The 17,371-nt window shown below is 42.7% G+C and overlaps 1 protein-coding gene across 5 annotated transcripts in view; it reads right to left on the bottom strand.

Annotated features, from left to right (window-relative positions):
* Positions 1 to 17,371, bottom strand: part of LOC129826466 (phosphatidylinositol 4-phosphate 5-kinase type-1 beta-like) — an 84,105-nt gene that overhangs the window by 63,653 nt on the left and 3,081 nt on the right. The window contains exon 2 of one of the 5 annotated variants that reach the window (XM_055887226.1): positions 4,370 to 4,556. The exons of the other annotated variants lie outside the window; for them this stretch is intronic. The gene's annotated coding sequence lies outside the window, so the exon portion shown is untranslated. The remainder of the gene's footprint in view (positions 1 to 4,369; positions 4,557 to 17,371) is intronic. 5 annotated transcript variants of the gene reach the window in all.

The following is a 17,371-nucleotide window of genomic DNA, read 5'->3' as shown; positions in this document are numbered from 1 at the left end:
AGCTAACCATTTCACATCGGTTACACAGGCTAGACCCAGAGACCATCCTTTTAATTTAAATAGACCCTCCTTTAATTTTAAATAGACCCTCCTTTTATTTTAAATAGACCCTCCTTTTCATTTCATTTAAAACAACCTTGAACCAACACATTATCTCCACTAGATATCTCCATGGAGGGATACTACAGAGCAGCTCAGCAGAGAGAGAGAAAGAGAGAGAGCGGCTAGCTCTGTTTATCCTCAGTCCCCACAGACACTATTGGATTACTGCAGCAGATAGAAGACATAAGGGCTAATCAATAGTGTGGCAGCAACGTAGAGAGCTGAAGACTGCCAGGCTTCCTTGACATTAAGCCTTCACAACCCAGACTGAGGGATGTTAAACAAGCCCAGAAGATTTCTGGCAGGACAAAGTGAGTGGGAAACATGAAGAGGCAGCTTAGCTCCAGGGATCTACATATTAAGATACTCAATTGCAGCAATTGCTGCCTTTCTTGGCTAGGACACACCTGAGATTGAAAGAGATTCAAATATTGCTGGAACTGCCATGGTAAAATAAAGAATAGATACAATTACCTCCAGTTTGTTTATATTGGCTTTATAAAATATCACTTTAGGTATCTTCCAGATATGTTGTCTGAACCCCGAAACAAATCGTATACGTCCGTTTTCTTTGTAAGGAGATGGAGTTCAATCCATTAAACACCAGCTCATCACAGCCCATGATGCTTTGCCAAACAGAATGCAGAACCACCGCAGCTCTGTCCTGACTTCATCCTTCTGAGTAACTACAGTACATCACTATCATCACTCATAGAGACCACTAGGGATTAGTATATTCACGATGAAGGAAAAAGGAAATCTACCAAATTTCAATACCTACTGCAAAAATCTGAAAATCTGATATTTAGTAATGATGGAGTAACTTTCGGCAATGACATTGTTGCTTCACAGGCCGTTCATAAATTCTGAGAGTTATCATGTTCCTCAATTAATTCTGTGCATTTCAGCAGTAGCCCTGGGCTTTGTCGACACATCGCACTCAGTACGCACCCAGTGTAAACTATAGAGTTGTCGAATCACACAAACGTTGAAACAAAATTTAAATTACCAAAGTTGCAAATCTTGCAAGATAAACTCCTACGAATGACAGAATATATCCTACTTGGCAAAATATAGTTTATGATTATACAGATCGCAAATCAGCTCATGAATAACGGAGAGATGATGAGAGGAAATTGTTTAAATATCAAGGTATTTTAACCAGGACCAACTCTGTTAAAAAAAATCCATATCTACTATCATACCGTTTGTTGATCACACATTCTTCACCAAAGCTCTCATATGGGCAGCAATACGAGATAGCGCAGATAAGCGGGGGAAATGTTATAGCGGTATTTTGACAAACATATAGGCGAGACGTGCTTTGATAATGCAAACTATGGATTACAGTATAAAGTTAAGCATTTTCATGCGAGACAGGAGTCAGGATTTGGGGTTTCAGTGGGATTGGGACGACAGGAAAATAGACTAGGCTTTATATAAAGCTATATAAGGCTACATTGTGAGTCAATAAATAAATAATACTGTTGATTAAGGCTACATTATTGCATGCTAAATATTTCTGCTCAGTGATAGATGAGCAAACTAATAAATGAGCTACCACTTCCACTTGTCCAGCCGAAGATCAATTAACCACATATATACATAGACTCAGTTAAACAAAATCACAATGACGTATTATCAGACAAGTCACAGGCTTTTGGTCGGGAGTAGGACAGGCTGAAGAGTAAAATCCACTTGTATAACATGTTAGCAAAATGTTCTGATCAGCTAATATTTGAGCAAACTAGAATAAAGATGATCATTAGCACTCACCTCAATTTAGCTAACATTTCCCCAGCCTAATAGTTACCAAATACCAAACGGAGATAAGGTGGAAAAAAATATCTGACATTGATTGATTTATCTAGACGAGTCCCCCACGGTTGTCTCAAAGCAGCGCGATGGCGCTGTCCCAATCAAAACGGTGCGTGTGGTTTTATTTATGGCGACTTTGTGGGAAGTAAATACGGTAGGTTAAAGGCTTCCATGCGACAACCTGTTTGGATGATGTGCAATTAGATTTTTTGCCAATCTGCTGCTGCACATGTGTATTTTGTGGAATTGCATTAGTGTGATATCAGACGACAATTTTGTCATTTCCCGTGTCTTGTCATTAAATTTTTTCGGGAAATGTGAAGTTATCTTGGGACAGTCCCAGGATCCCGGTTACCAGTGTTAATCCCTAGAGATCACGCAAGACACCACAACACAGCTCATCCAGTCAAAACAGCTTGAAAGAGAGCAAGAGAGAGAAAGGAGAAATCACAAACCTGAACTGCAAAAATCTACTGCATCCATCTCTACACTACCTACACCGCCCCAGTGTCCCACACATCTCTACACTACCTACACCGCCCCAGTGTCCCACACATCTCTACACTACCTACACCGCCCCACTGTCCCACACATCTCTACACTACCTACACCGCCCCACTGTCCCACACAACTCTACACTACCTACACCGCCCCACTGTCCCACACAACTCTACACTACCTACACCGCCCCAGTGTCCCACACAACTCTACACTACCTACACCGCCCCAGTGTCCCACACATCTCTACACTACCTACACCGCCCCAGGGTCCCACACAACTCTACATAAGTGGAGCATTGAACAATGAGCAGGTAAAGTTACGGACAGTTGTGTAAGTGTTCAACATTCTGCTACAGACAGTAAGAGCCTGCCTGTGGATCCTCTGGGACGCTCCTACATACACCAGACCTCTGCGAGAGGAACAGAGCTGCAGGCTAACTGTTTAGAATAGTCCACTGCACCTGGACACAACAGAGTCCTACCACGCAGAGCTAAAGTCGAAACACAGACACTGCTGTTCAATTGAACAGAGAGCAGGAGATACAGTATAAAACATTAGCAGCACAGAAAAAGGAAGAGCACTCTATTGAACTGTGGTTCACCTCCAGTATCATTATGTGGATATCTATACATACATTTTCAACTATTCAATTGCCTCTGCTCCATAGAATAGAGTACATGGGTGTCCTTTCTAAGCAGATAGACTAAAGTATATAATTGGCAGATACACATAACTCATTATGATGCCATCATATGACTTTTTACCATTGGCATACAGGGCCAGAGTGAGAAAGGGAGGATGAGTGAGAGAAAGAGTGTCAGTGAGAGAACACTTTAAAAGTCTCTCTGTTTAATGGCTACAGATATTATCTTTCAGACGTGTAGTGAAGAAAGAGAAGGATAGAAATAGAGAGAGAAAGACAAAGAGAAATAAATGAAGATAGAGAGAAGATGGAACAAGATGAGGAGAGAGGGAGAGAGGGAGAGAGCACTGTAGAGGAATGTGTGTGTGTGTGTTTGTTATTCAGGGAATGTCTCTGTCTCTCCAGATGCACTGTGCAGCAGAGGGGAGGGAGAGGAGTGGATCACTCTTTGTGCCCACAGAATCACATGGCCCCAACGGTAGAGAGGGAGAAGGGTGAGAAACACAGAGGGGGATAGAGAGAGGGACAGAGGCAGTGTAGCAGCAACAAGAGGGAATAGGGAGAGTGAGAATGCAAATGAAAGAGGGATAGAAAGTGAAACAGAAACCGCTGTCGAAAGAATGAGAGGGGATAGAAAGAGGGAGAATGGTTTATTAAAGTGAGGAAAGAGAGAATGAGAGAGAGGTAGAGGGCAAGCTAGATAACTTCCTTTGAGACCATTGCCTATACAGCTCCAGTCCTCTCATATAACCTGGTGTTTGTTTGCACAGTGGTTTCTATGACCGTGCTCTTGTCTTATGATGTTCTGGTAGGCAGGGAGAGGAATGTCCAACCAGCCTAACTGACGTTTGCATGTGGACTGGGAGACAATAGAGGGTTTGATGAGCTAGAATCAACATAGACATTTACTTGACAGAAAGGTCAATACAATATGAAGCTGCTTGGGAAAGCCCTGCAATCAAACCAAAATAAATGCTTAGCGTATAGGGTCTGACAGAGACAACTATAGCTATAGACAGTGATATGGCAAGTGATAAGGATATGGCATAGAGGCTAAAACATATGCATGAGCACCAGTGTTCTCCTTGTCTCATTCAGCAGCCATACTGTTATAGGAGAGCTCTAAAATTGCTGGCAAACTAACAATGTCCACACATTAGCCTACACTCCAAACCATAATAGTCCACCCACTGTCAACAAAAACATGACACTCAGAGAGAATGAAGCTTAATGAAGCCTAATCCAGCCCAGTCAAGCCCTGACACGGAGTGCAAGGTCCTCTCCCTTAACCAGCAATGTCTTACCAAGAATCAAAACGTGGCACTGATGTTATTATATTCCTTCTGTGCAGCACCTTGTGAGATGTGACTACTAGAGGTGTTGAGAGAGGTGACACGGTCATAATGATGCATGTGGTTGCCACATGGGACGATCAGGCGTGGTGGCCGACGGGACAGGGTCACCCTCCCATCACTGATCTTGGGTCAGGAGCTGAAGGACAGAAAGAATAAAGAAAGAAAGACACAGAGACAGACAGAGAGAAAGAAAGAGAAAGAGGGAAAGCACAGAGGGCTTTCTTTGTAACTACCAACATGTACACACACACTCCCTCTACCTCCTAGCCTCACCCTTTCCTCATGCACACTCACAACATGTCTTTCTTTCACTCTCTTTCACTTGCTCTCCTATTCTCCCTCTCTTCATCAGTTTTCCTTTCAGTCTCTCTATCCAGGCCCCATTGTGGGCCTCTCCTAGTCTTTCCCTTGCCAGGACAGAGAAGAGGGAGAGTGGGAGCTCACCAGGACCAAAACAACAACAACAACATGACCTACCGCTACAGTCAATCGGAATCCCAAGAGTCAAATAACAACGAACCAATTCCTGGGCAGAGAATCAAACACCAGCCAATCTCGATCTGATGATTTGACAGCCTATGCCTATGTAGCTCTGGTGGCCTTCTTAGGGAGTTTGCACCATCTCGGTGGCTGCCAAAGAAACTGTGGGGCCGGGAAAGGGAGATAAGTCATTTGGAGGTCATTAAGATGAAACAGATGAAAAAGGGCATTTCTCCATCTAGATTCATCTGCTGTTATACAACCAAGAGGATGCAGAGTTTTTAAACAGTCCCTCACATTAGGCTCTCCTCACTGATAAACACATTTCCTTAGTGTTGCCAATGAGAGTGAATGCCACATGTTGAATCAGAGCTATGGAGAACTTGCAGTGAAAGAATCCCCCAAAATGTACAGTAATACATGTTTAAGGGGAAGTAGGTCATTTCAGAAACATGTAGATTCCTTACTTACAAACCACAGCTGCTAATCCCAATAAAACTACATAATGTTTTGAAGTTGACTTTCCTTGCTTTGCTAGTAATGTGTTCTCTCTCTTTCCTAAACAAACAAACCAAAGCACATTTAAACAATGTTTTGACTGAAACACTTCCCCTGAGTATACATGCTTCCTGTGATGTTGTGGTGTTCTGAGAACAGCTTTTTAAAGGGTTGTTCAGAGATATTCAACAGTGAAGCTGGTTTATTAAGCCCATCATGGCCATCTGATCTAACTTGGATCTTATTGGACCACATCAAACCCAATACTTTCAAATTAATTTTAGTACATAATATGCATTTCCTAGAGAAACACCAATTAGATGTAACATGCACGTTAAATGACTACTTTAGAGTTGTTCTATGCATCAGTGGATCTGAGAAATAGAGCATGTAAACACAGGATTATGGGTAAAGGTTTCAACCCTCCACAGCAGCAGAACTGCCTATTGCCTATACTGTATGTACTGTACATGTATATTTACTGTGAACCGCAAGGCCAATTGCAGCCATTGCACATTCCTTTAGCTTTCATTACGGTCATGTCAAACAGATGCTGAGAAACAGAGTTTTAATGAAGCAGAGAAACCTAGCTGAGCCAAGGGAGATATGACTAGGGATATTTTCATGTAAAAGGGCCCATGAGCACCAACATGGGAAGTTCAGAGGAGCAGATCAAATGAAAGCTACCGTGCCTTGCAAAAGTATTCATCCCCCTTGGCGTTTTTTCCTATTTTGCATTACAACCTGCAATTTCAATAGATTTTTATTTGGATTTCATGTAATGGACATACACAAAATAGTCCAAATTGGTAAAGTGAAAAAAATAACTTGTTTAAAAAAATTCAAAAAAATAAAAAACTGAAAAGTGATGCGTGCATATGTATTCACCCCTTGGCTATGAAGCCCCTAAATAAGATCTGGTGGAACCAATTACCTTCAGAAGTCACATAATTAGTTAAATAAAGTCCACCTGTGTGCAATCTAAGTGTCACATGATCTGTCGCATAATCTCAGTATATATATATATATATATATATATACACACTGCTCAAAAAAATAAAGGGAACACTTAAACAACACAATGTAACTCCAAGTCAATCACACTTCTGTGAAATCAAACTGTCCACTTAGGAAGCAACACTGATTGACAATAAATTTCACATGCTGTTGTGCAAATGGAATAGACAAAAGGTGGAAGTTATAGGCAATTAGTAAGACACCCCCAAAAAGGGAATGGTTCTGCAGGTGGTGGCCACACACCACTTCTCAGTTCCTATGCTTCCTGGCTGATGTTTTGGTCACTTTTGAATGCTGGCGGTGCTGTCACTCTAGTGGTAGCATGAGACGGAGTCTACAACCCACACAAGTGGCTCAGGTAGTGCAGCTCATCCAGGATGGCACATCAATGCGAGCTGTGGCAAAAAGGTTTGCTGTGTCTGTCAGCGTAGTGTCCAGAGCATGGAGGCGCTACCAGGAGACAGGCCAGTACATCAGGAGACGTGGAGGAGGCCGTAGGAGGGCAACAACCCAGCAGCAGGACCGCTACCTCCGCCTTTGTGCAAGGAGGTGCACTGCCAGAGCCCTGCAAAATGACCTCCAGCAGGCCACAAATGTGCATCTCCCATTAAACGGCACTGGTGGTCAGTGCCGTTTAAGATGAGGGAGGACAATTATATTTTTCATGAACATGACCTTATTTCTATGACAGCATATTGGATGACTGTCATTCATATTCAATTCACCCAGTTCAATGTAACAGCGATAAGTTTAGGCTACTACATGACTCAAATTTTCCCTATACCCATCATGAGTTTGCTACAACATCATGAGTTTGCTACAGCCTATGAATGAAAGTTTACAACATAGGTGCACACACGGCGAGAGACAAATTTGAGGTGACACAGTGACAGAAAGTAACACATTCAGTACCACCTTGCACACTCTTGCATGCATCTAGCTGATATAGGGTGTAATCATTGGTCCAACAGTGGCAAACAAATGTTTCTATTGGACAAATTCAGGTATGTTTATCCCCATTTTGTTCCGTTTAAGAAATATTTGAACAGCATCGCCGGAATGAATACACCACTGATCACACAAACACAGTTCACTTTCATAGCAGCCACGTTGTATTCCTTCTTACATCTATGCGCTCTCCTCCTCTCACCTTTTCCCTTCGCTTGTGGACTTCAATGCACAACAATTCAACTAGGTGACCAGGTGAAAAAAACTTTCCAAGCCAAACCGTATCATAACCGCTACACACAGCCTACATCGTTGTCACCATATTAGCTAATGTAACGACATAGTCAAAATAGCTAATGAAACTAATGGGTTAGTAAACCTGCTACAATCATGCAGTAACGTTACAGTGTACAGTCAGTAAGCAGTTTAGCACTTACACCGGCGGCCCTGGTGGCAATAAATTAGTCAAACCAAAAGCTTACCTTGACTTGGAAGAGTTCCAGTGTTGTGTTGGATAGTCATAGCCAGTTAGCTAACATAGCATCTCTTTGTTGGAGCAGGGTGTTTGAGTAGGCTAAACTAGCTAGCTGCATTTGTTAGCTAAGTAAGGGAAACTGAAAATAAATGACACTATCTTGCATCTACTTAATTTTGGAAGAAATGAATTTGTTCAAAACTGTTAAACTATTGTCTTTCTCTCTTTTTGAGTCAACTACTAACCACATTTTATGCACTGCACTGCTAGCTAGCTTATGCTTTCAGTACTAGCTTCATTCTCTGATCCTTTGATTGAGTGAACAACACGTCAGTTCATGCTGCAAGAGCTCTGATAGGTTGGAGGACGTCCTCCGGAAGTTGCAATAAATACTGTAAGTCTATGGAAGGGAGTGAGAACCATGAACCTCCTAGGTTTTGTATTGAAGTCAATGTGCCCAGAGGAGGACGGAAGCTAGCCATCCTCTGGCTACACCATGGTTATACCCTACAGAGTGATGTTGAGGCTATTGTAGACCTTCATTGCAAAATAATGTGTTTTAATCAATTATATTTAGTATAATTTTTATCTTAAAAAGGATAATTTTTTGGTGTTTCACTGAGGAACACAGTCCTCCCCTTCCTTTTCTGAAGATCCTCCCCTTCCTTCTATGAAGACCCTCCACTTATGTCATTGTATGCTGTAGCGTTAAGATTTCTCTTCACTGGAACTAAGGGGCTAGCCCGAAGAATGAAAAACAGCTCTAGACCATTATTCCTCCTCCACCAAACTTTACAGTTGGCACTATGCATTCGGGCAGGTAGCGTTCTCCTGGCATCCGCCAAACCCAGATTTGTTCGTCAGACTGCCAGATGGTGAAGCGGGATTCATCACTCCAGAAAATGCATTCCCAGTGCTCCAGAGTCCAACGGCGGCGAAACTTACACCACTCCAGCCGATGCTTGGCATTGCATATGGTGATCTTAGGCTTGGAAACCCATTTCCTGAAGCTCCCGATGAACAGTTCTTGTGCTGACGTTGCGTCCAGAGGCAATTTGGAACTCGGTAGTGAGTGTTGCATTCGAGGACAGACGATTTTTACGCGCTACTCTTCAGCGCTCTCATTCTGTGAACATGTGTGGCCTACCACTTTGTGGCTGAGCCGTTGTTGCTCCAAAACATTTCCACTTCACAATAGCAGCACTTACAGTTAGTTGACCGGGGCAGCTCTAGCAGGGCAGACATTTTAGGAACTGACTTGTTAGATGGGTGGAATCCTATGGCGGTGCCACATTGAAAGTTACTGAGCTCTTCAGTAAGACCATTCTACTGCCAATGTGGAGATGTCTCTGGAGATTGCATTGCTGTGTGCTCAATTTTACACAGCTGTCAGCAACGGGTGTGGTTGAAATAACCAAATCCATTCATTTGAAGGGGTGTCCACATATTTTGTATATTTAGTGTATAAACCTTGTGGTGCACCACTGATAAGTTGAAAATAATGTTCAAATGCACAGAAGGCAGCAAAGAAGATGAAATTAAAAAAAGAAAAAGAGAGAAAAAGAGAAACAGCTCAGAGGGAGGATGACTGATATGAAGAAGGGTCACACAAAACACAAAAACAGTCAGGAGCAAAGTGCAAGATTTCATTATGAAAACTCAAAATTGCTAGCTCTATACCAGGACATCTAAAGCCAATGTTCCACCTCTTCAACTGCCACATAAGGACAAGGCACGCCAGTCACCCAACCAACCAGCCAGCCAGTCAGCCAGCCAGCCAGCCAGCCAGCCAGCCAGCCAGCAAGCCAGTCAGCAAGCCAGTCAGCAAGCCAGTCAGATAGTAAGAGTCACAGACAGCAGTGGTTTAAGTGCTGAGACCTTCAGTGTCCCCATGTGTTATGTAATCGTGTTTCAAATGAGACTCACACCACTGCTATTATGACCCTAACTTATCTATCCATCAGTCCTCCAGTATGGAGTAGTACAGTGTGACTGTCTAACGATGCTCTCTGACCCAGGAGTACACTCAAACCCTTAAAACCTGTTGAGGATAGAGGGCGCTATTTACACTTTGGGGGAAAATCGTGCCCAATTTAAACGGCCTCGTACTCTATTCTTGCTCGTACAATATGCATATTATTATTACTATTGGATAGAAAACACTCTCTAGTTTCTAAAACCGTTTGAATTTGTCTGTGAGTAAAACAGAACTCATTTGGCAGCACACTTTCTGACCAGGAAGTGGAAAGTCTGAAAATTATGCTCTGTTCAAGGGCCTGCCTATAAATGGGCATGACACGTATGAGTATACATGCACGTCATACACCTTCCCCTAGATGTCAAGAGGAAGTGAGAGAAGAAATGAAGTGTTTATCTTGGTCTGAGGTGGAATATATCCTCTTGGCACGACGAGTCATCCATTTCCTGTTTTCTGGAAAGCGCGAAGATGGACCTGGAATTGCCTTCTGAAAAGCCGTCGTTATAGGCGACTACTATCTCCGGCTTTGATTTTATTTGATACATGTCACAATATCATCGTAAAGTATGTTTTTTCAATATAGTTTTATTAGATTTTTGAAATTTATTCGGGACGTTAGGCGTGTTGCGTTGTGTGCCTTTGTTCAGAAAGGAGAGCTTCGCGCCACTTGGCCAGTGTGCTTGCTAATTCAAGAGGGAAAAACAATGTTCTAAATCCAAACAACGACTGTTCTGGACAAAGGACCCCTTGTCCAACATTCTGATGGAAGATCACCAAAAGTAGGACCCATTTTGTGATGCTATTTCATATATCTGTCGAACTGTATACTAGTAGTTTTGCGCCCAGGTTTTGGCCACTCTCTCGCTATAACATAAGCTTTATGTCGTAATGAAGATATTTTTAGAATTCTAACACTGCGATTGCATTAAGAACTAGTGTATCTATCATTTCCTATACAACATGTATTTTTTTGTAATGTTTATGAATAGCTATTTGGTCAGAATAGGTGAGAGTCTAATAGAAATATCCGCACATTCTGGGAAAAAGAAGCTACGTTAGCATAATGGATAACCACTGATTTCAGCTCTAAATATGCACATTTTCGAACAAAACATAAGTGTATGTATAACCTGATGTTATAGAACTGTCATCTGAGGAAGGTTTATGAAGGTTAGTGAAAATTAATATCTTTTGCTGGTTTATTCGCTAACGCTAACGTGCCTATTGCTATCGCTAACGTGCCTTGAATGAATGCGGTAGTTTGATAGGCTATTGTAGTAAGCTAATATAATGCTATATTGTGTTTTCGCTGTAAAACACTTAAAAAATCTGAAATATTGGCTGGATTCACAAGATGCTTGTCTTTCATTTGCTGTACACGATGCATTTTTCAGAAATGTTTTATGATGAGTATTTAGGTATTCCACGTTGGTCTCTATAATTACTCTGGCTGCTTCGGTGCTATTTTTGACGGCAGCTGTGATGGTAGCTGCAATGTAAAACTGATTTATACCTCAAATATGCACATTTTTCGAACAAAACAGATTTATTGTGTAACATGTTATAAGACTGTCATCTGATGAAGTTGTTTCTTGGTTAGTTTGGTTGGTTCTTGGTTAGTTAGGTTGGCTTTGTGCATGCTACCTGTGCTGTGAAAAATGTCTGTCCTTCTTTGTATTTGGTGGTGAGCTAACATAAATATAGTGCTGTTTTCGCTGTAAAACATTGAAAAAAAAATCGGACATGTTGACTGGATTCACAAGATGTGTATCTTTCATTTGCTGTATTGGACTTGTTAATGTGTGAAAATTAAATATTTCAAAAAAATATTTTTGGAATTTCGTGCTCTGCCTTTTCAGTGGAATGTGGGAGGAGTTCCGCTAGCAGAACGCCTGGGCCAGACAGGTTAAGGCTGCGGATTGCAGAAATATTTTATTGATTGTAACTGTCCACCTATTCTTCCTGCATACAGGCAGAATTCAGACCAGTCACTCGTCAATGTCTAAAGTAAGAATAGTCTTTGGATCTCTCATGCCTATTACAACTAAATGTTCCCTCTAAGCTGCACATGCCAGACATTTGAAATATCAGCGCGCAGAGAGAAGTACGAGATTGAACTTCATTGAACTTTCTAGTTTTCCCCGTTAGTTAACACTATCAATGTTTCCATTGTAATCGAATCAATGCAATATTAGACACTTTCAATGCAACATACTGAAACAAAACTAACTGTGCCAGAGATTTTGTTGGGCAGAACGCAGAGTAGGATTCTATTGCATTGACAGGCACGACTCATACTCTACACAAATCGTTGCGCCATAACCAATCAGAGCTGCAGTAGGTCTATATGCAAATAGACCATTGCCATACAGTGCATTCGGAAAGTATTCAGACCCATTTACTTTTTCCACATTTTGTTACGTTACAGCCTTATTCTAAAATGGATTAAATTGCTTTTTTCTTCTCATCAATCTACACACAATACCCCATAATGGCAAAGTGAAAAAACTGAAATATCACATTTACATAAGTATTCAGACCCTTTACTCAGTACTTTGTTGAAGCTCCTTTGGCAGTGATTACAGCCTCGAGTCTTCTTGGATATGACGCTACAAGCTTGGCACACCTGTATTTGGAGAGTTTCTCCCATTCTTCTCTGCAGATCCTCTGAAACTCTGCCAGGTTGGATGGGGAGTGTTGCTGCATAGCTATTTTCAGGTCTCTCCAGAGATGTTTGATCGGGTTCAAGTCCGACATGTAGAGACTTGTCCCGAAGCACTCCTGTGTTGTCTAGACTGTGTGCTTAGGGTCGTTGTAATGTTGGAAGATAAACCTTCGTCCCAGTCTGAGCGCACTGGAGCATGCTTTCATCAAGGATCTCTCTGTAGGGCCTCCCGGGTGGCGCAGTGGTCTAGGGAACTGCATCGCAGCGCTAGCTGTGCCACCAGAGACTCTGGATTCGCGCCCAGGCTCTGTCGCAGCCAGCCGCGACCGGGAGGTCCGTGGGGCGATGCACAATTGGCCTAGCGTCGTCCGGGTTAGGGAGGGTTTGGCCGGTAGGGATATCCTTGTCTCATCGCGGACCAGTGACTCCTGTGGCGGGCCGGGCGCAGTGCGCACTAACCAAGGTAGCCAGGTGCACGGTGTTTCCTCCGACAAATTGGTGCGGCTGGCTTCCGGGTTGGAGGCTGTGTTAAGAAGCAGTGCAGCTTGGTTGGGTTGTGTTTCGGAGGACGCATGGCTTTCGACCTTCGTCTCTCCCGAGCCCGTACGGGAGTTGTAGCGATGAGACAAGATAGTAATTACTAACAATTGGATACCACGAAATTGGGGAGAAAAGGGGGTAAAATTAAAATAAAAAAATAAATAAAAAAGGATCTCTCTGTATATTGCGCCGTTCATCTGTCCTTTGATCCTGACTAGTCTCCCAGTCCCTGCCCATGAAAAACATCCGCACAGCATGATGCTGCCACAACCATGCTTCACAGTAGGGATGGTGCCAGGTTTCCTCCAGACGTGATGCTTAGCATTCAGGCCAAAGAGTTCAATCTTGGTTTCATCAGACCAGAGAATCTTGTTTCTCATGGTCTGAGAGTCCTTTAGGTGCCTTTTGGCAAACTCCAAGTGGGATGTCATATGCCTTTTAATGAGGAGTGGCTTCTGTCTGGCTACTCTTCCATAAAGGCCTGATTGGTGGAGTGCTGCAAAGATGTGAGAACCTACCAGAAGGACAACCATCTCCACAGAGGAACTCTGCAACTCTGTCAGATTGACTATCGGGTTCTTGGTCACCTCCCTGACCAAGGCCCTTCTCCCCTGATTGCTCAATTTGGCTGGGCGGCCAGCTCTGGGAAGAGTCTTGGTGGTTCAAAACGCCTTCCATTTAAGAATGATGGAGGCCACTGTGTTCTTGGGGACCTTCAATGCTGCATACATTTTTTGGCAGCCTTGCCCAGATCTGTGCCGACACAATCCTGTCTCTGGGCTCTATGGACAATTCCTCCGACCTCATGGCTTGGTCTTTTCTCTGACATGCACTGTCAACTGTGTGACCTTATATAGACAGGTGTGTGCCTTTCCAAATCATGTCCAATCAATTGAATTTACCACAGGTGGACTCCAATCAAGTTGTAAAAACATCTCAAGGGTGATAAATGGAAACAGGACACACCTGAGCTCAATTTCAAGTCTCATAGCAAAGGTTCTAACTACCTATGTAAATAAGGTATCTGTTTTTTATTCTTTATACATTTGCAAAAATGCTTAAAAAACTGATTTCACATTTTTCATGATGAGGTATTGTGTGTAAATTGATGAAGCAAAAAACGTACTTAATCCATTTTAGAGTAAGGTTGTTACGTAACAAAATGTGGAAAAGGGAAGGGGTCTGAATACTTTACAAATCCACTGAATGTGGTAGCAATTGAGCTGGGGACAAGGTTAGACAGAATAAGTCATATGAGTCTGTGGGAACACGTACATGCCACTCCAGTCCCGTTCCAGCTGGAAAATATGACATAATGTCTCAGGGAGGCCTGACTCTGCTATGAAGAGCCTTATATCAGAATGAGGACAGGGACAGAACTAGAAGGCACACGGTGTTGCTTTGGCGATAATTTGTCGAAGGGGACAAGATTTGCATGAGCTACTTTCCCATTCAAACCCACAGTGGCACGCTAACCTTGAGCTGGCCAACTCCACCTCACAGTCAAATCAGCAGGAAACAGGAAGCTCATCAGGACTCATGGACCCAATTTTCTCCATGACACCGCATTCCTTTTCCAGTGTAAGGTTTCCATAATTAATCATTTTTTCTCCATGACACCATGTGACTGTTCCAAAGCAGTGTAAGGTGTCTATGATGAGAGGGGCAGAGTGATTGTGTTTCCAAAACATCTTGTCATCAGTTTTGCGTGGGCTATGCTAAACGCTAAGCTAATGTTCAGAGCTTGTTCAACAAACCTGCTTAAACCAGATGAGTTCTAAGACATCCAATTTGTGGAAAACATCTCCCGACACTGTTTATTTGAACCTAGCCTCATGTAATGAATGTGGAACGGTAAATCAGGCCTGTGTGATGAGTAATCTTGCCTGAGACCTGAAGACTGGTTTTCGCTCCTTGAGCTAATGACTAGGCTTTAGCTCAGCGGGCTAGCAGTCTAGTGGTATACAGTTGAGCCGGGTTCCACCCCCACCAGTCACATACGGTTGCTGGAGACACGGATTCCAGGTAGTTCACTGTTGACTAGAAGAAACCCGTAGAGGAAACCCAACACCCTGTTGAGCTGTTTATGTTCCCCCTCTATGCCCACAACAAAGAGACCAACAAGTCTATGTGGTCTTGTCTGCTTCCTTGAGGGCTGAATCGAAGCCCTTGCCTTGCACAGAGTCTTCCAGCTAACCTTCCTACAGCATGATCACATCCTCTGTGTGTGTGTGTGCAGATCTGTGTATGTATGTATGTATGTATGTATGTATGTATGTATGTATGTATGTATGCATGCATGCATGTATGCATGTATGCATGTATGTATGTATGTCACTCAGAGGGTAAATGGGAAGACAAAATATTTAAGTGCCTTTAAACGAGGTATGGTAGTAGGTGCCAAGCGCACCGGTTTGAGTGTGTCAACAACTGCAAAGCTGCTGGGTTTTCATGATCAAGTTTCCCCTATGTATCAAGAATGGTGCACCACCCAAAGGACTTCCAGCCAACGGCAGGCCAGTGGTCGAAAACAGGTCATTGATGAAAGAGGACAAAGGAGGCTGACACGAACTGTGCATAGTAACAGACAGGCTACATAGTCAACTGTCTGTCCAGTACAACATTGGTGCCCAAAGACGTGCATAAAAGAATGCATAACTCGTTGTACCTTGACACGAATGGGGTATGGCAGCCGACGACCTAACAGAGTTGCACTTCTTTCCCAGTTCCTGCTGTTTCACATGAGTACATGCATCCATCATGCTGCGTGTCAACATTGCAGGCTGGTGGTGTGATGGTGTGGGTTGTGTTTTCATGGCACACATGGGCCCTTTGATAAAATTGGAGTAACGTTTGAATGCCACAGGACATCTGAACATCATTGCCAATCAGGTGCATCCCTTCCTGGAGGCAGTGTATCCATCTGCAAATTCATTTTTAACAGGATAATGCATCATGCCACAAGGCTAGGATTGTCCAGAAATGGTTCCACGAACATGACAGTGAATTCAGCTTACTGCCATGTCACCAGATCTCAATCCAACTGAGCATCTGTGGGATGAGATGGAACAAGCTAATCAGAGTAGAGATCCTCTCCCAGTCAACTTGACGCAGCTGTGGGAAGCAATGGAGTCAACATGGGCTAGCATCCCTGTGGAACGCTTTCAATGTCTTGTAGAGTCCATGCCCTGACGAATTGAGGCTGTTCTGAGGGCAAAAGGGGGTGCAACTCACTATTAGGAAGGTGCTTCTAATGTTTTGTACATTCAGTGTATTATCTTATCCCATTCCAATGGTTTAGATATTAAATTGCTATAATTTATGCCCTGCTGTTTTTGTTTGTTGCTTAAAGTTGCACTATGCAGATATTACTCTGTCATTTCCTGTTCGCAAAACTCTAATAGTTAGCCTAATTTCAGTATGTGACAAAATAAGATAGTCTAGTGTGGAGAATCATTGTACCATTTAAACCGCTGAAGTTAATTTTCCATAACCAAAAATGTTGTTGCTTCTGCTGTTTGAAGCTGGTGTACAAAACCAAAACTAAAAGATGCAAAAACACAACTTAAGAACGGGAAGCATAGAAATAGAGCACATAAAACAGATCTACCGCTTCCTAGACTTGCTTTCAAGAAGAATGATAGATCTATAGAGAACCACAGTATGAGTCAAAATACCCCAAAAACCAAGCGATCAAACAAGGAAATGGTTCCAATCGTTTTTCCATCATTCATTTTTCCCATAGGAAATTTTACAAACACTTAATAATAAGGACTGTGTTTCATGTAGGCGTACCCTGTATTTAACCCTGTCACGACTTCTATCGAAGTCGATGCCTGTCCTTGTTCGGGCGGTGCTCGGCAGTCGACGGTCTTCTAGCCATCGCCGATCCATTTTTCGTTTTCCATTTGTCTTGTCTTGTTTTCCCACACACCTGGTTTTCATTTCCCTCATGTGTTGTGTATTTAACCCTCTGTTTCCCCCATGTCTTTGTGTGGTACTGTTTGTTCTATTTCATGTTATGCGCACATTAGTCTGTTGCGCTGGGTTATGTTAACCCGTATTGTTATTTCGTGTTCACTTTGCCGTGTGTTTTTGGTTCGCCTAAATAAAAGGCTCCGTTGGCTACCCAATATATGCTCTCCTGCACCTGACTCCCTTACAGCCATTTACGCATACCTGGCAAACCCCTCAAAATGATATGCTAATTAACTGCTAATGTGGCTATCATAAAGAACTACAAATGCCATGATAATCTGGACGAGACTGCTGAATCGATGCAAAGGTAAGAATTTCTGGATCAACTATCTAATGTTAGCTCAATTTAGTAATGAATAAATTGGCTAAATT

Source organism: Salvelinus fontinalis, chromosome 28, assembly GCF_029448725.1.
Source record: "Salvelinus fontinalis isolate EN_2023a chromosome 28, ASM2944872v1, whole genome shotgun sequence".
Lineage (NCBI taxonomy): Eukaryota > Metazoa > Chordata > Actinopteri > Salmoniformes > Salmonidae > Salvelinus > Salvelinus fontinalis.
This window is presented reverse-complemented; position numbering and strand designations above follow the sequence as displayed.